Genomic DNA, 24,047 nt, shown 5'->3' on the forward strand with positions numbered 1-24,047 from the left:
AAAGAGAATTTGATTCCGCACTTGCTCATTGCAAAGATACAGCCCCTGGACCCGATGGAATTCCATATGCAATGATTAAACATGTACATTTTAATACAAAGCTATTTATTTTAAGCATTATTAATAGAATATGGCATGATCATAGTTACCCAAGTGTTTGGGAACTAGCCATTATTTTAGCCTTTTTAAAACCCGGTAAAGACAAGTTTTTAGCAGCAAACTATCGTCCTATTGCATTGACATCTTGTTTATGTAAAATCATGGAGAAGATGGTCAATGCAAGGCTGATATGGTACCTTGAAGAGAGAGGTATTTTATCACCGATTCAATGTGGATTCCGAAAAATGTACTCAACGACCGATGTGTTGATATGACTTGAGTCTTCTATTTGTGAAGCCTTTGCTTCCTAACAGCACCATGTGACAGTATTTTTTGACCTTGAAAAGGCATATGATACCACATGGAGATATGGTATTCTTAAAACCATTCATGAATTGGGATTGAGAGGAGAGCTGCCACTATTTATTCAGGCCTTTCTTTCACGTAGAGTTTTTCAAGTGAGAGTGGGGGAAACTCTATCAGAGAGTAAGTGCCAGGAAGAAGGCGTTCCTCAGGGTAGTGTGCTGAGTGTAACCCTTTTTGCACTAGCAATCAATGGGATATCCTCAGCCATTCCCCAGGATGTTCTCTGAACATTATTTGTGGATGATCTCTCAATATCATTTGCTGGCACTAGAATGGCAATGGTTGAGAGAAAAATCCAACTCTCTATTGATAAAATTATCCAGTGGGCTGACATGAATGGATTTAAGTTCTCGACAAGTAAAACTACCATTATCCATTTTTGTCGTATCCGGGGAGTACATCCAGACCCGGATATATATGTTAAAGGTCAACGGATACCATGTGCAAGTGAAGCTAAATTTTTAGGTTTGATATTTGATTGTAGGCTTACATGGGTTTCTCACTTAAAAGTATTAAAAGCTAAATGTTTTGAAGCTCTGAATATCTTAAAAGTATTGTCCCATACATCATGGGGGGCAGACCACAATAATATTTTAAAATTATACAAGGCCTTGATTTTTTCCAAAATTAGTTATGGTTGTGAGGAATATTCTTCAGCCACCCCAAGCCGGTTAAAAATATTAGACTCGATACATCATGCAGGTATTAGATTGTCTACTGGAGCTTTTAAAACGTCACCTATCCCAAGTCTCCTCGTTGATGCTGGAGAGTTACCTCTAGACCTTTACCGAATGTCTTCCATTCTTCGGTATTGGTTTAGATTGCAAAGACTCCCTAACTCTCTAGCCTTTCAGACTGCAAGCCTTGTAAGACACGCATCATACTTTGAGTTGCACCCAAAATCTCCTCAACCTTATGGCTTTCGGGTGAAACGATTATTAAATAGTCTGGATATAATTAGAAATAAGGTACTTTCATTCAAGGTATCATCAACGCCTCCATGGAAGTTACCAGAGATATCTTTTTGTAAATATTTTATTGGAGATAAGAACAATATGTCAGACGTAGAAGCCAGGTCTCTTTTTAATGAACATGTTAAAGAACATAGAGGATCAACTTTTATCTATACTGATGGCTCCAAATCTGATGCTGGCGTTGGATTTGGAGTACATAGTAATGGTTTTAATTGTAGAGGTGCACTTCCTTTGACCGCTTCCATATTTACTGCTGAACTGTATGGCATATTAACCACTATTGAGAAAATAGTGTTGGAGAAGGAGGGTAATTTTACAATTTTTAGTGATGCAAGGAGTGTCCTTCAAGCTATGGAAGTTTTTAATTCTAAAAACCCTCTAATTTTAAAGATTTTAGAATGGCTCTTCATTATTGGACGGAGAGGTATAACAGTTCAATTTTGTTGGGTTCCAGCACATGTAGGTGTGTCTGGGAATGAGAAGGCAGATTCACTGGCTAAGAAGGCTGCATCCGAGTTGCTGCCAAGAAGGTATCCCATTCCCTGTAATGATTTCTTACCTGACATCAAGAAATTGGTTTTCAATAAATGGCAACAGCAATGGGATAGTCAAGATGGCAATAAAATGCGAGAGATAACAAATGACAAATCTCCTTGGAGGTATAATATGATGCCCCGAAAATGGGAGACGTCTCTTTGTCGTCTCCGTATTGGTCACACTCGGTTGACACACGAGTTTCTGCTAAAGGGCTAACACCAACCGTATTGTGACGACTGTTTAGTACCTCTAACAGTAAGGCATTTGTTGACCGAATGCCCCAATTATAACAACTTAAGGAATAGATATTTGTTAGAGGCTCGAGGTGAGGGTGGCAGGTTCATCCTTGCCAAGATTCTTGGAAATGATGTGTCCTACCATGCAAGCGGCATTTTTAGATTTATTTCAGAAGCAGGTCTTCTAAAAAATATTTAACTTATATAATTTTAATTGAATACTCTTTAATTTTTTATTTTTTATTATTTTTTACTTTTGTATGCATAAATTAAATGTTACCGGCGTCAATGACCTTAGATGCCAGGATGCCTGAAAACTTTAAATCAATCAATATCTCTCCTATAGACGCGCACCAACATTCTCCAGCTCTTCCGCGCGTTCATCATGATTCTACTGTGCACCCGCTCGCTCAGAGACATTCTCCTGCTCATGCACCCTAATTCTTCAACAGACACGCGCGAACACTCTCCTGCCCACCCATCATGGTTCTTCTGCCCGCCCATCGTGATTCTCCTGCCCGCCCATCGTGATTCTCCTGCCCGCCCATCGTGATTCTCCTGCCCGCCCATCGTGATTCTCCTGCCCGCCCATCGTGATTCTCCTGCCCGCCCATCGTGATTCTCCTGCCCGCCCATCGTGATTCTCCTGCCCGCCCATCGTGATTCTCCTGCCCGCCCATCGTGATTCTCCTGCCCGCCCACACGCGCGCCAACAGTCTCCCGCACGTGAGCACTAATATTCTCCCGTGTGCGAGCGCTGTTCCTCGCCTGCGCGCGAGCGCCAATATTCTCCCACACGTGAGCTTGTGCACCACAAGGAACGACGTCCGGCAAGGACGCATCACCTCATGCCCCTCCCAGCAAGCGCATACCACCATGCATTGTGGGAGAAGGGAAACATGCTGATGGGTTCAGGATCCCAAAGCTACTTCCTAAGGCCAACCCACCCATTCCAGTAACTCCTCTCAGGGACCCTTCAGTCCCTTTCCCTTCAGAGGGTATGTCTGACACTGTGTCTGTCAGCCAACAGCCCTAGTTCAGTGCCCTGATCAGAGCTGTAACCCAGGCTTTCAAGCCTGTACTCTCTCATCTAGGACATGGAACCATGGCTTCCTCTACCCCTTTGAAGAGGAAAAGAGGAGTTCTGGACGTGGTCACTTCCCTGAGGGTGAAACTGACTCCACTCAGACCATCAAGGCAAGTTCCTCCTATTTCTCGGACTAACTCTCCATCCCTTTCGGACGAAGATCTCCCGTCAACAAGGAAACCACGTGAAGAGAGATTTTACCCCATCGCGCCAATTTAGGAAACCTCTCTTCATGCCGCGAGTTCCTCACAGTCCAGGAATAGAAGGGTCATGCAAAATTCATCAATGTTGGAGTCTTACATCCTTCCCAGGAAGGAATCTAAAGACTCCAAAACATTGCCAAAGTCCTCCACTAATGCTAGGATGGAGCCAGCCAGCCACTCAGGGAATGTGCGTGACTCTCCTGAAGGAGAACCTTTGGGGATAGAAGGAGACTTCGCTGCAGTCCTACAACAGGAGGAGACCAGAAGGAGTCAGAACACGCATTTTGGCAGGTTCTGACTCAGGGTTCTCAACGGGTTTTTCGACCCGGAGATCCTCCCTCAAGAGGGCAAAGACACGGTCCTAGACCGCATCTTTGGTACTCAAAAACCCTCTTAAGAGCAGTGCAGCCCTGCCCTGGTCTCAAGGGGTAAAGAGTACCAGGGACAAGATCTCCTAGCAGCTCTCCGAGATGTCCTCCTCCAACCGTTCCGGTACCACCAACAAGCTCCTTCCACCTCCTCTCGTACAGCAGAGGAGGTACTTCGAAATCCTAGAGGAGCCTTGTTCAGCTCTTTTGCTTCACCACTCGCTGGAAGAGCTAACCAGGGGAGTCCCTCTTCAGATAGATTCCAACCGGCAGATCTTGTTCTCGGCAGCCGAGATCCTCAACCAGGAGAAAGTCGCAAAGTGTGCTATGCAAGCTACTTTGTGGCTTGATATCTGGTTGGGGTTCTTAGGTATCTTGATACAATCTGAGGATTTCTCCAAAGAATGTACCAAGAAAGCTATGGAAACCTTCCTTCTCTCAGGTACTCGCATGATCAAGTTTCTTGAACACCAAGTCTCGAACATGTGGGCAAATACCATCCTGAAACGTTGGGATGCAGTAGCTGAGAGATTCCACCAGAAGGTCCCTAGTGCCGAGATCAATAGGCTCAGACATTCCTCCATAGAGGGGTCTGTTCTGTTCGTGCCTTAGGATGTGGAACATGCTACTGAGAGGTGGAGGAAGTCCCATCAAGACTCCCTTCTCCATAGGGCTTTAACATCTAAGCCCTATAAACCTCCAGCACCGCAGCAGTCCCGTCCAACCAAGACCACTACGACGACAACTGCAGCGAAAAAAATGGTGTCTAAGCGCTTTCCAGTCAAAGACAGGAAAGGCAAAAAGTCCTCCAGGGGAGCTAAAAATCCTGGAGGGAGCAGCCAAGGCCGCAAACGCTAGGATAGGCAGTCCCCCTGCATTTCCACCAGTGGGGGGATGCCTACAGAGTTGCGCAAACAGGTGGAAGCTGCTCGGGGCTGATTCCTGGACAATCTCTGTGATCAGTCTAGGATATCGCATCCCATTCATAACATCTCTACCTCCCCCGACCACGAATCCAGTGTCATTGAACTCCCTTGCCATGGGATCAGCAAGGGGGCAAGCCCTTTGGGCGGAAGTCCAGACCCTGTTGAAGAAGGGTGCTCTCTAAGAGGTCTTCGATGGATCCCCAGGCCTCTTCAGTTGACTCTTTCTTGTAAAGAAAGGCATCTGGAGGCTGGAGACCAGTCATCGACCTCTCAGCTCTGAACAAGTTTGTCAAACAAACTCCGTTCAGCATAGAGACAGCAGTAAGAACGCAAGACATCATGTGCACACTGGACCTCAGGGAAGTGTACTTCCAGATCCCAGTCCATCCGTCTTCAAGGAAGTACTTAAGATTCAGCCTGGACAACAGAATGTACCAGTTCAAGGTGCTGTGCTTTGGTCTTTCCACAGCACCACAAGTCTTCACCAGAGTGTTCACCCCAGTATCATCTTGGGCACACAGGATTGGCATCCGTTTCCTCCGTTATCTGGACAACTGGCTAATCCTAGCAGACTCGGTGTCAATCCTTCTTCAACACCGAGACAAACTTCTGAGACTTTGCCAGGATCTAGGGATCATGGTAAATCTCGAGAAGTCCTTTCTGCTTCCCACTCAAAGACTGGTATACTTAGCTATGATTATAGACACCACTCTCCACAAGGCCTTCCCATCAGACAACAGGATAGCAAGGCTGAGAAAGGTCACAAGACCTTTTCTCAGACGAGAAAAACTTCCAGCCCAATCGTGGCTACGTCTTCTCGGTCACTTTTCATTGCTGGCCCGTCTAGTTCCCAATGGTCGCCTCAGGATGAGATCCCTCCAGTGGTGACTCAAGTCCCAGGGGAATCAAGCATATGACTCCCCGGACATCCAGATCCCCATGGGACCTGCGGAACTGACAGTCCTCCAGTGGTGGGGGAGTGACAGATGAGAATCAATGAAAAGGAGTGGATCTTCTCGTCCTCCACCAGGATTTGATGCTGTTTTCAGACACTTCAGAAAAAAGGTGGGGGGCCCACGTCCTGCACCACATGACCTCAGGCCTCTGGTCAGAGTCAGAAAAATACCTCCACATAAATCTCCTAGAGATGAAGACTGTCTTTCTGGCTCTTCAGTAACCACAGTACCCAGCAAGTCACTTTGTGGTGGTGATGAGCGACAACACCACAGTAGTGGCTTACATCAACAAACAAGCAGGCACTTTTTTGCAGCAACTATCCCATCTAGAAGTAGAGATACTGAGATGGGCTGAAATCCACTCGATACCACTATCGGCACGCTTCATTCCAGGCAAAAGGAATGTGCTCGCCGACAACCTGAGCAGGGCATCTCGGATAGTGAGTACCGAGTGGTCTTTGGATCATCTAGTAGCCAACAAAGTCCTTACTTTGTGGGGTTCTCCGACTGTGGACCTCTTCGCAACGGCCCTGAACTAAAGGCTCCCACTGCACTGTTCCCCTGTCCCAGACCCCAAGGCTCTCTGGTAAGATACTTCCCAACAACGGTGGGACAACATTGGTGTTTACGCCTTTCCCCCTTTCTGTCTGATGAGGAGGGTACTCAATAAGACCAGAACATTGGTCAATCTTTCAATGACCCCCATAGCTCCACTATGGTATCACGCAGAATGATTTCTGAACCTTCTGCAACTCCTAACGGAGCCACCAAGAGAACTCCCTTCACGACACAATCTACTCAAAAAACCACATGCCAACATCTTCCACAAAGCCGTAACTTCGCTATGACTTCACACCTGGAGACTATCCAGCATCTCTCTGAGAGAGGATTTTCACAATAAGTTGTGATTAGGATGTCTGGACATCCACAGAAATCATCAGCAGCAGTCTACCAGGTGAAGTGGAAAGTTTTCTGTGGTTGGTGTCGTGGAAGGGGAATCTCTCCACTCGATGCCACTATTCCAGCAATTAAGAAGTTCCTTGTGTATTTGCGTGAAGAAATTTGCCTATCAGTCTTGGCAGTGAAAGGCTATCGCTCAGCCTTAAGCCTCGCCTTCAGACTGAAAGGAATTGACATTTCTTCATCGCTAAAACTTTCTCTACTCATACGGAGTTATGAACTTGCCTACCCCCAGTCGGAAGTGAGACCTCCTCCATGGAACGTGGTTCGAGTTCTCAGGTCTCTTATGAGACCTCCCTTTGAACCATTACGCCAGGCAACAGATCATTACCTGACTTGGAAGACGGTGTTCCTGCTTGCTTTGGCCTCGGCCAAGCGAGTCAGCGAACTTCATGGTCTCTCACACGACATTGCCCATTCAAGGGGATGGGGAGAGGTAACGTCCAGCTTCGTCCCTGAGTTTATTGCTAAGACTCAGAACCGGGGAGTAGCAGATCCTCGATTCGACTCCTGCCGGATTTCTAGTCTGTACTGTAACAGATGACCCAGACCATCTCTTACTATGCCCAGTAAAGAGCTTGAGGCTGTACCTCAAGAGAACAGCCACAGCCCGTCCTCGTGTGCTAGCACTATTCGTCAGCACAGGAAGGACTAAGAGGAGGGTCACCAAGAACACCATCTCAGCATGGATTCGCAGGGTCATTGACTTTGCACTAAATCCAAGACCCTCCTCCGTCACGTCGCCCCAGAGCACATGATGTCAGGGGCATAGCAACGTACCTGGCCTTCAAAAGAAATTATTCAGTGGCGCAAGTTCTTCAAGCTGGGGTGTGGAAACGTCAGAACACGTTCACATCCTACTACCTGCAAGACGTGACCCACAGGAGACTCGGTACGTTTTCTATTGGTCCTGTGGTGGCTGGACAACAGCTGGTTTAAAACCTCAAGCTCCTTATTGGACAAGTAGCAGAAGGTTGAGGGCATTGTTACCCTGTTTTAGTCTGCATGAATGAAAAGGTTTGACTGGCCCTTATTCTTTTCTTCATCATCCCCTTTCTTGTGGAAAGCAGCATCCTGGGTTCTCTGCATAGCTGACTTCAAACCACTGCAGGTAAACCATGCTCCCTTGTGTTCTTGGTATTAAGATTAATACTGTTATGTCCCCATACCCTGACGAGGTGGTATTGGGAAAGTCCTTGAGCACAGTTTTCCATCTAAAGAACATCGGAACAACTTTCTAGGATGAGTCTCACTTCTACATGCCTTCACACACAGTTTGCGTAGGCTGTACACCTTGTGTAGTAAGGTTTTAGCGAGGTGCAGGGTCTCCTTATTTCTTGAGTGCTAACACACTCAGATAAGGAGCCCCCAGGCAAAGCCAAAAAGCCAGACTGGCTGGGACGTCCACCCTTCCTAATGGGTGAGTCACCCCTATTAAATAGCATGGTTTTTATTCCAGTTACGGAACAAATGATTTGTATTTTTCGTAACTATACAAACCTTAGCTATTTAACCAAACTTGAAGTCCTACCTCCAAGCAAAGTGAGCTCAGTCACAGGTGTGTGAGGGGGAGCGGTAGCAAGCTACCCTCCCTACCCCCGCTAACTAGTGGTGTTGGTAGTTAACCCTTGTTAGAAATTAATGGCTTGTCATTTCAGCCACGCCGAAAGTAATTCCCCTATTAAATTTGTCACTTTACCCAATTTTGGAAGTTAATGTATGCTACTCGACACATGGGAACTTCCTCTCGTTTGATTTTAAGAGGGTTGTCTATATGTGTGTCCCACTCTTAATGATGCAAGTCATATGGGAAAAGACAGCAGTGAATTTGTTCCAAAAATAATAAATCGGCAGATATTTGGTTACTTATTAAGGTTATGAAGTAATTAATTAGTGTGCATTCTTTGCTGAAAAAATTATCAATGGGTAAATTCAGATATTTTGGAAATTAATCTTATAAAAGTCAATTCATTAATGCCATTGAATCGGCAACTTTGATTTTTGAAAGGTCATTATAGATTTTTATCATGTTCAAATCCCTTATAAAGAGAAAATTTTCAAAAATATTTTATTTTTTCAGATGCATCTTGAGCATTGAGCTGTAGAAAACTGAGAACTGATGTTTTCTCATTGTTCTGCTCTTCACTGAGACCATGAAATCCAGAGAACCAAGCTAATTGCAAGAACTGGATATTAAAGGTAAGGTTATCAAGATCATTATTAGTTAGATTTGAATCTTATATAAAAAATGGATTTTTAGTAGATTGTCATATTATAATGGGATAGGTTCTTTTATTGTCCAAGCTGAGAATAGCTTGTAAATGGTTTACATTAGGACGGTTAAGTTATTGGAGTGAGTAAGATTTAACATAATAAATTAATCTAATTAGATATTCAAGGGAGAACTTGCTTATTAGTAGATTATCGTAGGCTTGTTTCCTTGTCCTGCATGGTCATTGCTTAGTAGGACTGATTTAAGATTTTAGCCTATAAAAAGGTAAAGCTAATGAATCAAGATGACTCTTGTCTTTTTAAAGACTTAAAGTAGTATTGGATTACTAAAGAATTAAGGTATAATTTGATTGCCAGTAGATTAGAAAAGTGTTAGAATTCCAATGTTTTTGGAAAGAGTTGGATCGCCAGTGGAATGAGGTGTACTGATCAATGTATTAAAGTAGGATTGGCTTGTTTCCAGATTAAATAGGAATTTATAGTCACTGGATTGAATTTGGTTTCCATGTAATTGATTTAGTTATGCTGTCATTATGAATTAATGTATAATTTGCATATTTTCAAATTACAAAGGGCTTGGTTCATAAAAGGATTAATTTAGGATTGTAATTTAACCGAATGAAGGATAGGATTGGTTAGTCGGTAGGTGATATTAAGATTGGTTAGAAATGTTATTCAACCATTGTTTCAGTTAAGGTGTCTCCACCTAATTATCAGTGTCTGAAGGGAAGCATCGTTACAAAATTATCGTTTTAGTTAAGGGGTCTCTACTGACTTAGTAGTGTTTGATGAGCAAGCATTGTAACCAGACAATGATAGATTGGTGGAATGAACTTTTATAATGTCAGAAGCAGAAAACCCAAGGGCATGAAACTAGCATCAAACAGTGCTATCAATTCTAGTTAGTGGACTGACTTAGATTTAAGTCAGTGCTGTATATCAATTTGAGATTTTATTCATTGGGTTAATTTATGATTGTTCCTACACAACTACATACCATTGTATTTATTAGGAGCATGGCTTCATCAAAGCAGGATCGGCCATTTAAACTTAAAGATGAGGTAAATATAGTTGCCCATCAGGTGGTAGGTAGTCCCCACTCAGCCAACACTTCAACATTGGCCACCAGAAAGTACTGACGTACTTCTCAGCATCCTCATTTACCTGTTTAAATCTTTTGATTTTCCTTTCTGATTAAATAAATGCACTGGGAGACAGTTGCATTCCAGAAATGTTAATGAAAGAAGTTAATGATATGCAGTGCTTTCTCTTAAATTTACACAATTCAGATATTCACCATAATTTGGGTATTCACTGTCCTTGTCAGTCACTACACAATCAGACACCTTGTACCTGTTTGTTAGTGAATTTTGGTTCCCAGAGCTTTGGTCATCTGCTTCATTCTAGGTTTACCAGTACACAATACTGGTGGAAGAGGAACCTATAATATTTGTCTTCCCGTTTGGACTACTAGATCTTCCCTTCAAAGTGCCGAGCTTTCCCAATGCTTGGTCTTTACAGGAATGTTCCAATTTAGTTCTCTACCGGTAAGACACGTCTCCTCATGATTGTGATTATTGTTCAGATTTTCTGAAGGGTCAAAATTGTTCCACGACTTAATCTTCCTATGCTCAGAAACCACTCCAGGATATGAGATTTTACCACATCTCAAAAGTTTCCAAGAATCGTAGGTCTTCCAACTCTTTTACGAGATAGTGATCAGAAGAGGTGACTTCTTTGGTCCAATTACAGTACTTATATTAAGCATGTAGATGCCACATCGTGCTCACCTCCCCTGATCGACCTCGTAGGAGGATGGTATTTACGGGGAAGTATCTTCTCTAGAAAGATACTGTACAAGGTAAGAGGTGACGTAACGGGAACAATCCCTTCCTTATGTTTACATTTAAGAATGAGCACTGGTGCCCTCGGTTAGGATAAAGGACACTGCCGTCTTCTGCATCATTCTTTCAATAGTTCTCGAGAGTTAATGAGATCAAGGGTTCCATGTGCATCATCATAGGCACCACGGTCTTTGGCAATTATCCTCCCCCAAAAAGAACAGGCTCTTGATCAGGACTTTTCTCTTTATGGAACGGCTGGTGGGTATCTTAAAGGAGGAAATATTCTATGAGGAAACGAGATGGTATAAAGGAAGTCAAGTAACACGGATTGATTCTTAACATTTTCTTTTCTGTGGGAGAGACTGTGTTACCGAAAGCATTCTCGGGCAGGGAAGGGATCCTAGAATGTTCACACCTAGTTTGCGAGTTGTGTTGATACGTATGGAGAACATTCTCATACTCGAGTAAGTGTACGGGTACAAGAATTTAGTGCTCTTACAACTACTGTCTGTGCTTGGCTTCTCTTGAAAATAAGCACATGCATTATTGATAGGAATAATGGGTTTGGCAATTCCTTTTCCTTCTTGGACGATGATCTTTCTCACAGAAACAGTGAGAATCAGTGTGAGACGAGTACCTTTCCTCTTATACTACTATGTACCATCTTCCCCTTTCTGGCAATTCTTTTTTGGCGCACGTCAAAAACCTTCTCTCGTTGGGAAATAACATTCGTACATGCTGCCACTTCTACCCTTACGCTGTCTTGTTCCAGAATATTTTGTACCTAAAACTTCTCCCCGGGGAAAAGAATCTGAATTTCCTGCTCCTGCCATTACCTACTACACTCATGGGGGGCTAGAGGAAAGATGCCACCCTTCTTCCACATCCTAGTAGAAGAGGACCTTCATTGTGCATTGATTCACCGATAGCAGCGCCAGGAACAGATACCTGATGGAAGACACTAGCCTGATGGACATCATTCACAGGCCTAGACCCTCTTAATGAGAGAATGCCTTGATGAAGTCATTGAGCTTCAGCACGGCATTTCATTCCCGTGCTGAAACTTGGTGACAGGCAAGAGGGCTCTCGAACTTGGGAAAATTGCTCCCCCAGTTCGAATCTAAATTTCTCTTTCACCTTTTTCTTTTTCTCAATATTACTTCGACCTTATCCTAATTTCATAAACTTTCTTGAGTCTTGCTTTCCAAACTCTGAGAAAAATTTCCCTCATATATGTGTATATATTATGTACATTTTTTTTTTTCTTCTATGGCTTGGATGTTTTTACATCCATTGTAGCCCCGGCGGGGATGTTCATACATCCTTTATTGCTGCCTGCTTTGATGAGTGGGAGGAGGTATCACGGTTGGGAGGTGTTTGCATTCAAAGCTATATGTGAGAGTATTGGATGATTTCAGCCATCCCAAAGATGGTTTGGACCTTTTTGGCGGAACTATTCTCAAGTGTTGGGTCTTCGGAATCCAGGGGGATCCAATGCTTGGGGTAGGACTCTTGGCTTTTGACCGGAAGCCCGTCATTATAGATATGGGGAGGATAATTCCATAATTTCTTGGTCTCAGTCCTAACAGGCGGGTTTAGCTTACACCTGTGCTTCTATATCTGTTTTGATGCTATCCTTCGGGTAGGGTATGGTGTGGACCATCTGGGAAGTATACTCTCATTGTGCCGATAGTGGAGATTGCAAATTTCCTTTCCGACGTGTGATGGCCCAACATTCTCGAGCAGGTACATCAAACTAACCCTTTTCTCTCTCTTTCGTCTAATGGATTCTTTAAGGAACGAACCCCCATCCCCTGGATACGCTGACTCCCCCTCCCCCCGGCAATGTTGACTACCTCTGCTAATGTGATAAGGGAAAGCTCTGTTGATGATCTCGGAACGGGAAAGAACCATTCTACTGATATTTCAAAATCGAGTAATTTGGGTAACACGAGGAAACTTCGAATCCTCCATGTTACACAAATTTCAATAGAGACAAATTATGATGATCTATGTAAAGCATTTGAATGCTATGGATGCATAAAATAAATAAGGATGAAACTTGAAGCTGAAACTTGGGATTCATGGATATCTTATAGTAGTTATGACGAAGCATTTAGTGCAATAAGTAACTTGAATAATATTAAAATTAATAACTTGAATGTCGCGGCTGCTCTCTGCGATAAGGTACCAAAAGATTTGGATGTGTACAGGCCTGCCGATTGGTTGGAAAAAGACGCAGATTTAGTTATGCCCTCCAAGAGAAATCCAAAACGACCAATGTGGCTTATAGCTGAATCAAAGGGGGTTACAGGGAATTATTTTAAAATATGCAAATTGATTCAGAAAAAAAGTAGGAACTATTGCACCAGGCGATATATTTCGTTTCTGAAAAAATAGTTTCCTTATCCATGCCAAATCCAGTACACAGTCGGTAATATTGTCCAATATGAAAATAAGTAATGATGACATTAAGTTAGATGTCAAACCCCACCTAAATTTTAGCTACGGAAGGGGCGTAGTTTTTAACAGAGATCTATATGATTTTACAGAGGAGGAGATACTGGCCATGTGTCCATTAAATATATAGAAAGTTCATAAAGTCCCAGGTACATCAATGATAATCCTTACGTTCCAGGATGCTGATGTACCTTTTCATATTATCGAGAAAGAAAGGATTAAAGTAAGACCCTTCAAGCAGAAGCCATTGCAAAGCTTTAATTGTTTTAAATTTGGGCACTCGTCCAAAGTTTGCAAAAATGAGAAGATGTGTGGTATTCGCTCCAAATCTTACCATGGAGAGTGTGTACTTGGAGCCAGGTGTTTAAATTGCAGCTCGAATCACAAATCCACAGACAAGCTGCCCTCAACAAATCAAACTTGGAACATATAAGTGTGACCCATGCCAAAAGACTATTAAATAAATCAAATACATATGCTAGGGCATTAAAATCAAACCAACCTAGCGCTGCCAATAGCTCCAAAAAAGTATACTATCTGACAAAATGTCAAATAACGAGGTAACCATATTACCTCTTGAGGCTTTACCACGGTGTATTAACACTAGGTCATTACCCATTGCTGTACAGCCTTCAGCCGCCATTACAAAAAAATAATACAAACCTCTCTCAGGCCATGTCCTTGCCTGATCTGATGGAGGTTCCACTTAAGACTAACTTACCTGATGCACCTGTTGTGGGAAAGGTGTAAAAACCTCGAATCCCACCATCTATTAATCGTAAAAGAGAGAGACCTCCATCTCTCTCTCCACCCTCCATTAGAAACATTAAGGTTATGACATCAAATAAATTTGATGTTTTGTCTGTTGATGTTTCTAATGAACCAGAAGATGAACTGAATAAATCAGAAATTCAAGTTGAGGTCCACCATCCACCTCAACAAATAGATAAAAAGAATACAAAGAAAAACACAAATGTAAAACTCAACATAACAAGACCACCTCTGAAGAAACCTACAGGTAATAATGTTAGATTAAAAACTGCTAATGGGAAGACCTCATCCAAGATGTCTTCCAGAAATAATCCATAGTTTTCTCCTCCATTTTGCAATGGAACTGTCAGGGTTTGAGGGCGAAATCTGAAGAACTTAAGCTCCTAATTCATGAGCATTCCCCCATAATTGTATGTCTACAGGAAAGTATGCTTGATTCTAACACTCCTAGTCCTCGAGAGTATGTTAGCTATAGAACACCATATAATCAACAAGCAGGGAGCCATGGCGGAAGTCTCATGTACATTCGTCGAGATGTTCCCCAAATACCTATGTCTATACGTACAACCCTGCAGGCAGTTGTTGTACAAATTGATATAGGGAGAAAATATACAATATGCTCTCATATTTTATATGATGATTTAGCAGAAGTCATTCAACAACTCCCTCAACCTTTTCTCTTACTGGGAGATATGAATGGTAGACATCCTTTATGGGGTGATGTTTTGGCCAACACAAGGGGCAATATTATCTCATCAATTGTGGAGAATGAGGATGTGGGACTCCTTAATACAGGAGAGCCCACGCACTTCCATGTTCAGACAGGTACTTTGTCATGCATTGACCTTTCAATTGCAAGCTCTAACTGCCTTCTTGATTTTGATTGGAGGACATTAGATGATTGGCATACTAGTGATCATGCACCAATCATTATAAACACCAACAAAGGTCCGCCTTTGCAAAGATCGCCACGTTGGAATCTAGACAAGGCAGACTGGGTTAAAGTTTCTGAGCTAAGTGAAATCGAAGGGAGAGCAGAACAGTTTGAAAGTATTGATGATGCCATAGACCTACTGAATGGAACTCTTCATACACCAGGAATCAATTCGATTCCCAAAACATCAGGACTATTCAAAAGACGACCAGTCCCGTGGTGGTCCTCAGAATTAACAGCCTTGCACAGAGCCACCAGAAAATCCCTGACTAGATTGCGTAGACGCCGTACTGATGAAAATTTTATATCATACAAAAAATGTAGAGCACAGTTCCATCGTGCCATGAAAGAAGCTAGACGCCAATCTTGGGTGGCTTTTGTTTCCTCCATTAATAGTAGAACACCACCATCCTCTGTATGGAGGAAAATAAAAAAATGCAGGCAAATTCACCCCGAACCCACCACCAGTGTTGAAAGTGAATGGTCAGTTTGTAACTGAAGGAAATGAAGTTAGTAATGCCCTGGCTGACCATTTTTCAAATGTATCGTGCAAGAGTGTAGCAGCTCCTGGTCACCAGTACAGGAGCATTGAAGAAAAGAAAATTTTAAATTTTGCAACAGGAAGGGCAGAATCATATACTTCTCCTTTTACTGAAAGAGAACTTGATTCCGCACTCGCTACTTGCAACGATACAGCTCCTGGACCCGATGGAATTCCATATGCAATGATTAAACACGACCCTTTTAATAAAAAGTTATTTATTTTAAGTATTATTAATAGAATATGGCATGATCATAGTTACCCAAGTATTTGGGAACTAGCCATTATTTTAGCCTTTTTAAAACCTGGTAAGGACCAGTTTTTAGCAGCAAGCTATCGACCTATTGCATTGACTTCGTGTTTATGTAAAATCATGGAGAAGATGGTCAATGCAAGGCTGATGTGGTACCTTGAAAAGAAGGGTATTTTAACACCGATTCAATGTGGATTCAGAAAAATGCTCTCAACAACTGATGTGTTAATACGACTTGAGTCTTCTATTTGTGAAGCCTTTGCTTCCAAACAGCACCATGTGACAGTATTTTTTGACCTTGAAAAGGCACATGATACCACATGGAGATATGGTATACTTAAAACCATTCATGAATTGGGATTGAGAGGAGAGCTTCCACTATTTATTCAGGCATTTCTTTCACGTAGAGTTTTTCAAGTGAGAGTGGGGGAAACTCTATCAGAGAGTAAGTGCCAGGAAGGAGGAGTTCCTCAGGGTACTGTGCTGAGTGTAACCCTTTTTGCACTAGCAATTAATGGGATATCCTCAGCCATTCCCCAGGATGTTCTCTGAACATTATTTGTGGATGATCTCTCAATATCATTTGCTGACACTAGAATGGCAATGGTTGAGAGAAAAATCCAACTTTCTATTGATAAAATTATCCAGTGGGCCGACATGAATGGATTTAAGTTCTCGACAAGTAAAACTACCATTGTCCATTTTTATCTGGGGAGTACATCCAGACCCGGATATATACATTAAAGGTCAACGGATACCATGTGCAAGAGAAGCTAAATTTTTAGGTTTGATATTTGATTGTAGGCTTACATGGGTTTCTCACTTAAAAGCGTTAAAAGCTAAACGTGTTGAAGCTCTGAATATCTTAAAAGTATTGTCCCATACATCATGAGGGGGGGGGGGGCCAGACTGCAATACTATTTTAAAATTATACAAGGCCTTGATTTTTTCCAAAATTAGTTATGGTTGTGAAATATATTCTTCAGCCACCCCAAGCCGGTTAAAAATATTAGACTCGATACATCATGCAGGTATTAGATTGTCTACTGGAGCTTTTAAAACGTCACCTATCCCAAGTCTCCTTGTTGATGCTGGAGAGTTACCTCTAGACCTTTACCGAATGTCTTTCATTATTCGGTATTGGTTTAGATTGCAAAAACTCCCTAACTCTCTAGCCTTTCAGACTGCAAGCCTTGTAAGACACGCATCATACTTTGAGTTGCACCCAAAATCTCCTCAACCTTATGGCTTTCGGGTGAAACGATTATTAAATAGTCTGGATATAATTAGAAATAAGGTACTTCCATTCAAGGTATCATCAACGCCTCCATGGAAGTTACCAGAGATATCTTTTTGTAAATATTTTATTGGAGATAAGAACAATATGTCAAACGTAGAAGCCAGGTCTCTTTTTAATGAACATGTTAAAGAACATAGAGGATCAACTTTTATCTATACTGAAGGCTCCAAATCTGATGCTGGCGTTGGATTTGGAGTACATAGTAATGGTTTTAATTGTAGATGTGCACTTCCTTTGACCGCTTCCATATTTACTGCCGAACTGTATGGCATATTAACCGCTATTGAGAAAATAGCGTTGGAGAAGGAGGGTAATTTTACAATTTTTAGTGATGCAAGGAGTGTCCTTCAAGCTATACAAGTTTTTAATTCTAATAACCCTCTAGTTTTAAAGATTTTAGAATGGCTTTTTATTATTGGACGGAGAGGTATAACAGTTCAATTTTGTTGGGTTCCAGCACATGTAGGTGTGTCTGGGAATGAGAAGGCAGATTCATTGGCTAAGAACGCTGCATCCGAGTTGCTGCCAAGTAGGTATCCCATTCCCTGTAATGATTTCTTACCTGACATCAAGAAATTGGTTTGCAAAAAATGGCAACAGCAATGGGATAGCCTAGATGGCAATAAAATGCGAGAGGTAACGAATGACATATCTCCTTGGAGGTATAATATGATGTCCCGAAAATGGGAGACGTCTCTTTGTCGTCTCCATATTGGTCACACTCGGCTGACACATAAGTTTCTGCTGAAGGGCCAACACCAACTGTATTGTGACGACTGTTTAGTACCTCTAACAGTAAGGCATTTGTTGACCGAATGCCCCAATTATAACAACTTAAGGAATAGATATTTGTTTGAGGCTCGAGGTGAGGGGGGCAGGTTCATCCTTGCCAAGATTCTAGGAAATGATGTGTCCTACCATGCAAGCGGCATTTTTTTATTTATTTCAGAAGCAGGTCTTCTGAAAAATATTTAACTTTTATGACATTCAACTTTTATGATTTTAATTGAATACTCTTTTATTTTTTATTTTATTTTATTTTTTTATTTTTGTATACATAAATTAAATGTTACCGGCGTCAATGACCTTAGATGTCAGGATGCATGAAAACTTTCAATCAATCAATCAATCAATCAATCACAGGCTTAGAATCTTCTGCCATGGAAGCCCCTGCCATGATCAGCGTGTTGAATCTCTAGTTAGGTGCAGTTGTATACTTCACCTCAACACGGTTTGACATTCCTAGAACATTGAATTATTTAGACTTCATCTGATTAGACAGAAGGCAAGAACCTTTTTGACACTATAGTTAGTTGCCTGTGGGCCCACAGGGCCCCTGAGGAACACGAATGAGTACATTCGTAGTCTTCCAGACTATTCTCAAGGTCTTTAAAGACCAACTTTTTCATTTAGGAAAATTGACTGGGATCCGAGGATTGACCGACCATTCCCTTCTTGGACTCTGTTCCGGATGATAACAAAGTACTGCGCGGTCTACCATCAGGAAGAAGGCGTTTCAGTGAGATTGCCGCCCTTCGGCCCTACAAGAACTCACCTCTTCGTCCTCCAGTCTTTAGGTATCAGTTCAAATCTGGAACTTTGATTTCTACCTCTCCCAAACATGTCTGCTCATCACTTCTGGTACGTAGCCAAACGAGATTTGCCCCTTAAGTGTTCTCAATGATTGACACGCCTGTCTTACTCTAGGAATCAATACTTCAGGTCCGAGACACAGCTTTCCTTTAACCACGATCTGAGAACAGTGTTCAGTTGGTAAACAGTCCCATGTCTGAACAGAGTATAGCGGTCCAAAATATGGTGTTGAATAAGATAATAGTATCAGCAAATGTAGGGAGGTAATGCATGTACAACTAACTGAATGTTGGTGTCAGTGTTTAACATCTACATCTGGAATAAGGAATTTAATAACATTAAATTTCTAACCAACAAATTAAGAAAAGAATCGGTAGCTGAAGAGCAGGGTGAAAAATTCTCAAAACAAGGTTGAATGAATGAATTGACAATTTTATTTTCTGCAATTGAATAAGAAACAGACCCAGTGTGCTTCTCAAAATTAAATTATAGTATCAGTAAATGAAGGGAGGTTACACATGTAGAACTAACTGGACGATGGTGCCAGAGATTAACATCCAAAGCTGGAATGAGGAAATTAATAGACCTCAAGTTTCTACCCAACAAATTAAGAAAAAAATAGGTAGCTGAAGAGCAGATAAAACAATTCTCAAAACAAGGTAGGATGAATGACTTAAATCGATTGTTTTCTGAGATTAAATAACACCCAATGTGCTTCTCAAAAGTAAATTTACAATCAATAATCACACATTGAATTTAGACAGATATTATCAATGCAAAGATCTCGATGTTGGGGAGCCAATGCTCTGGACCTACTTACAATCATACTAAGTTTTGTTAGAGTTTAACTACAGGCCCCATAATTTGCAACATGCAATAATCTTAGTTAGGTCTCTCTTAAGAGCTTCAGCAACCATAAGTCTACATTCAAGAGATGGGATTGATGAAAAAAAAGAGTAGCATCATCTGCAAATAGGAGTTTTTTTCTAGGGCAAACCACATTTGCTTATATAGTAGGAAAAATAATGGGTTGAGAACACTGCCTTGGGGAATATTAGATATTACAACCATTCTTTACAATCTGGTACTTAAGAATTCAATAATGATACTAAGAAAACACCCACCTACTCGCATCTGTTTAAATTTTAAAATGAGTACCAGTCCTTTCCTCAAAGGATTTCTGTTTAATGGAAATTTTAGGAAAGGCCTTTGCGAAAGCAATGCTACAAATTAATGAACAGATAATTGCTTTCAGCGTGCCTACTTAGACGTTTTGTCAAAAGATGTTCTAAAAATTTTGATAAGGTGTGGCTTACCTACCTCAAGCACATTATCAATTCTCAGACAATTTAAAAAAATTACATTTTCTTGGTAACTTTCAAAAAATAACAATTTGGAGGCTAAGAAATCGCCTGTCTTTTTTTTTAAAAAAAAGGAAAAATATAATTTGTCTACACTTTCATAAGCACCAAGGTCCTGTAAGAGAGAGTTATTTTTACTGTACCGAAAAGCTGATATAGTTAGTTTTGCTTCAGGAAAACAGGACTGAGGAAGATTGAGGTACTCAGTAGACCTACCCTGCTTACTGTCAAACACATCAGCCAAAAGGATTGCCTTTACCTTTGGGCAGGTAGTGACAGAGCCATATAGTTTAAGTAAACACATCTTTAGTCATCAGAAGCATGGAGTAGAGAATATAGGGGTCACCACATTTTCTCGTATCTTAAATTAATCAATTTTCAGGAATCGCCATCAAAAGACCCTTTTGCCTCCTGGTCAGTCTGGAACTTACAGCATACTGCACTTCATTTCAAGGACATAAACAGTAGACTGGTCTCCAGTTCCAGAACGTCTATAGTAAACTGGTCTCCAATTCCAGAACCTCTACAGTAGCATGGTCTCCAGTTCTCGAACATCTACAGTAGACTGGTCTTCAATTCCAGAACATCTGCAGTAGTCTGGTCTCCAATTCCAGAACATCTGCAGTAGTCTGGTCTCCAGTTCCAAAGCCTCTACAGTAAACCGCTCTCCAGTTCCAAAGTATCTACAGTAACCGCTCTCCAGTTCAAGGAATGGAACCCTTCACACAGCAGGAGTCAATTTCATTCCCAAAACTAAAGGGATATTCAGACGACGACCAGTCCCCTGGTGGTCATCAGAACTAACTGCCTTGCACAGAGCCACAAGAAAGTCTTTTAACTCAATTGCGCATATGCCGTACTGAGGAGAATTTAGTCATATACAAGAAATGTAGAGCACAGTTCCGTCGTGCGATGAAAGAAGCTAGGCTCCAGTCTTGGGCGTCATTTGTTCCCTCCATTAACAGTAGAACATCATCATCATCTTTGTGGAGGAAAGTCAAAAAGATAGCAGGCAAATTCACCCCAAACCCATCATCAGTGTTAAGGGTAAATCGCTAATATATGACTGGAGCAACGGAAGTTAGCAATACCCTTGGCTGACCATTTTTCAAATGTATCTTGCAAGTGTGAAGCAGCTCCTGGTCACCAGTATAGAAACATTGAAGAAAAAGTTTTAAATTTTGCAACAAGAAAGCAAGTGTCTTACAGTTCTCTCTTTTACTGAAAGAGAATTTGATTCTGCACTTGCTACGTGTAACGATACAGCCCCTGGACCCGATGGAATTCCATATGCAATGATTAAACACGAACCTTTTAATACAGTTATTTTAAGCATTTTCAATAGAATATGGCATGATCATAGTTATCCAAGTGTTTGGGAAATAGCCATTATTTTAGCCATTTTAAAACCCGGTAAGGACAAGTTTTTAGCAGCAAATTATAGGCCTATTGCATTGACATCTTGTTTATGCAAAATCATGGAGAAGGTGGTCAATGGAAAACTGATGTGGTACCTTGAAAAGAAGGGTATTTTATCACCCATTCAATGTGGATTCAGAGAAATGCACTCAACTACTGATATACTGATAAGACTTGTCCTCCATTTGTGAACTTTTGCTTCCAAACAGCACCATGCGACAGTCTTTTTTGATCTTGAAAAGGCATATGATACCACATGAAGATATGGTACACTTAGACGAATCCATGAGTTTGGATTAAGAGGAGAGCTACCACTATTTGTTCTGTCATTTAATTCACATAGAATTTTTCAAGCGAGAGTTGGGGAAACTCTATCATAGAGTAAGTGCCAGGAAGATGGAGTTCCTCAGGGTAGTGCTGAGTGTAACCCTTTTTGCACTAGCAATTAATGGGATATCCTCAGTTATTCCCTGGGATGTTCTCACAACATTATTTGTGGATGATCTTTCCATATCATTTGCTGTAGCAAGAATGGCAAAGGTTGACAGAAAAATACAACTCTCTATTGACAAAATTATCCAGTGGGCCGATATGAATGGATTTAAGTTCTTGACGAGTAAAACTACAATTGTCCATTTCTGTCGTATCCAGGGAGTACATCCAGATCCGGATATATACATCATAGGTCAACGGATCCCATGTGCAAGTGAAACTAAATTTTTAGGGTTGATATTTGATTGTAGGCTTACATGGGTTTCTCACTTAAAATCATTAAAAGCTAAATGTCTTGATGCTCTGAATCTTTTAAAAGTATTGTCCCATACATCATGGGGGCAGACCGCAATACTATTTTTAAATTATACTAGGCCTTGATTTTTTCTAAAATTAGTTATGGATGTGAAATATACTCCTCAGCCACCCCAAGCCAGTTAAAAATGTTAGATTCTATACATCATGCTGGTATTAGATTGTCCACAGGAGCGTTTAGAACCTCGCCTATCACAAGTCTCCTTGTTGATACTGGGGAGTTGCCTCTAGACCTTTATCGAATGTCCTCTATTATTCGGTATTTGTTTATATTACAAAGACTCCCTAATTCTTTAGCCTTTCAGACTGCAAGCCTTGTAAGGCACTCAACATACTATTGAGATGCACCCAAAATCTCTTAAACCTTATGGGTTTCGGGTGAAGCAATTATTAAACAATCTGGATATCATTAGAATTAAGGTATTTCCATTCAAGGTATCATTAACGCCTCCATGGAAATTACCTGATATATCTTTTTGTAAATACTTTATTGGAGTTAAGAAGAATATGACTGACTTAGAATCCAGGTCTCTTTTTATGGAACATGTTGCAGAACATAGGGGATCGACTTTTATATATGCTGACGGCTCCAAATCTGATGCTGGTGTTGGATTTGGAGTATATAATAATGATTTTAATTGTAGAGGTGCACTTCCTCTAACAGCTTCCATATTTACTCCCGAACTGTGTGGCATACTAACCGCTATTGAGAAAATAGCTTTGGAAAAGGAGGGTAATTTTACAATTTTTATTGATCCAAGGAGTGTTCTTCAAGCTTTAGAAGTTTTTAATTCTAGTAACCCTCTGGTTTTAAATATTCTAGAATGGCTTTTTATTATTGGACGAAGAGGTATAACTGTTTCATTTTGTTGGGTTCCAGCACATGTAGGTGTGTCTGGGAATGAGAAGGCAGATTTACTGGCAAAGAATGCGGCATCCGAGTTGCTACCAAGGAGGTATCCCATTTCCTGTAATGATTTCCTACCTTACATCAAGAAATTGGTTTGTAATAAATGGCAACAGCACTGGGATAGTCTAGATGGCAATAAAATGAGGGAAATAACAAATGTCATATCACCTTGGAGGTATAACATGATACCCCGAAAATGGGAGACGATTCTTTGTCGTCTCCGTATTGGTCGCACTCGGTTGACGCACAAGTTTCTGCTGAAGGGCCAACACCAACCGTATTGCGAGGACTGTTTAATACCTTTAACAGTGACGCATTTGTTAACCGAATGCCCTAATTATAATAACTTAAGAAATAGATATCTGTTTGAGGCTCGAGGAGAGGATGCAGGTTCATCCTTGCCAAGATTCTTGGACTTGTGTCCTACTATGCGAGCGGCATTTTTAGATTTATTTCAGAAGCAGGCCTTCTGAAAATTATAACTATTATATCTTAAGTTTTATGGTTTTAATTCAATTCTCTTTTATTTTTTCATATATAATAAATGCTGTCGACGTCAATGACCTTAGATGTCAGGATGCCAGAAAACTTTCAATCAGTCAACCAGTTCAAGCATCATTGGCAGCATTCAGGATTTGCAGTTTTTTTCTGAATGCCTAGTCTTTCCTCCCATCTATCTTGTTGACTATTTCTAAAATCTTTTGATCACATTGGTCTCAGGATCCCCTTGTGGCTCCCATGTGTCACACTGTCTCCAGAGTTGCAAAAGCTTCTCTTAGAGGTACCGATACAACTATTCATCATCTGCTGTGACATTGAGGTCGAATTTCTTCTCTGGTCTTAGCCTCTCTGCAATGGCTTTCAATTTCCCTCTAATTCCTCCATTGAGGGAGCTCCTCTCGGTCTCCTG

General features: G+C 41.3%; 1 long non-coding RNA gene across 1 annotated transcript in view; it reads left to right on the top strand.

Moving 5' to 3' along the window:
• Nucleotides 1-24,047, top strand: part of LOC137623325 (uncharacterized) — a 47,728-nt gene that overhangs the window by 18,441 nt on the left and 5,240 nt on the right. Inside the window, exon 2 of the long non-coding RNA XR_011040595.1 lies at nucleotides 8,793-8,911. This is a non-coding gene — a long non-coding RNA (uncharacterized lncRNA). The remainder of the gene's footprint in view (nucleotides 1-8,792; nucleotides 8,912-24,047) is intronic.

The sequence above is a fragment of the Palaemon carinicauda genome, chromosome 30, assembly GCF_036898095.1.
Source record: "Palaemon carinicauda isolate YSFRI2023 chromosome 30, ASM3689809v2, whole genome shotgun sequence".
Lineage (NCBI taxonomy): Eukaryota > Metazoa > Arthropoda > Malacostraca > Decapoda > Palaemonidae > Palaemon > Palaemon carinicauda.